The sequence below is a fragment of the Chaetura pelagica genome, unplaced genomic scaffold, assembly GCF_000747805.2.
Source record: "Chaetura pelagica isolate M959 unplaced genomic scaffold, ChaPel_1.0 scaffold90, whole genome shotgun sequence".
Lineage (NCBI taxonomy): Eukaryota > Metazoa > Chordata > Aves > Apodiformes > Apodidae > Chaetura > Chaetura pelagica.
Window position 1 is genome coordinate 5,494,513 of NW_009953496.1, and position 1,234 is coordinate 5,495,746.

Consider the following 1,234-nt stretch of genomic DNA (forward strand, 5'->3'; position numbering starts at 1 on the left):
TTCAACCTGGCCTGTGAGAAACAGGATTTGGAGTGGCAGTGGCACGTAAAGGACAACATTCTTGGAATACGCTAGACTGAAAGGATTGGACTTCAGATAAGGGACATATAATGGGAGACATGGTGAAGGTGCACAGATAACTGAGTATACTGAATGGGGATGTTTTCACCCTCTTGAAAGCTGGACTGCATTCAATTAACAAAACTAACCAAAGGCAACAAGACATCACATTAATATTTCAAATCAAAAGTTTGTAAGCTTCAAAAAATCAGATACTTACAGAGAATATTTCTGGCAATAGGAATGAACATGAAAACAAAGTGAAGTAATAAGGATTTTTTTCTGTGTTTGGTAAGCCTTGCAACTGGTGATGCAGGGCTTCCTGCATGTGTTCCAAGACACAGAGAAGATGTCAGGTTACGTTCTCCACTCCCGCAATTCACCAGTATGATTTTTACAGATGAAGTTCAGGGAAATGATAAAGATTCTGTCTGCATTATAGCAGAGTTGGGTAGTTACTGCTGGCTTCGCTATTATCACTGGAACCTTGTTCTGAATTTAGATTTTGAAAGTCTTTTCATACAGTGGATAAATGTGCTTTCATCACGTTATCAACTCATAATCTGGAGTATAAAATGTTGTATATTCTTTTTTGCTAAGGAATGCACCCTTTATAGTTAGAAAATTACTTTGTTTCAGCATTTGCTGAAGACATCAGTATATTTTCCCTCCAACTTATGTTACCTGTATCTTCAGGATCTGGGAACAACAATCTAATTTTTTTAAAAACCCATATTTTCTTCACAGTTGTCAAACATATTAATTATGAACAGTTCAAGAAAATCAATTAAGGTGACAGTGAAGAAAACAGAGTAGCATGGGGGGGAGGGGGGCATGGGAAGTATAATCAAACCCTCAAACAACCCCAAAGAGAAAGAGAAAGCAAAGAGATAAAGTATGAAAAAGTGGAGCCCCTCTTTGACTGCATGTTGCAGGATCAATAACTGGGATTTGCACAAATGTCTTTATATGGATTAAAGTCACCTGTCAGTAAAAAAAGTAAATTGCAGATCATTCTGAAACACCTAATAAATCAAAAGACAATAACAGTGCTGAACCTGTAGAAATCCTAAAGTCTACAGTCCATGTGAAAGAACCACCCTGATCCAGCTGCATTTGCTTACGTGAGCTCCTCAGCACCTCTCTGAGCATCTTTTACATAAAGATTTCAGCA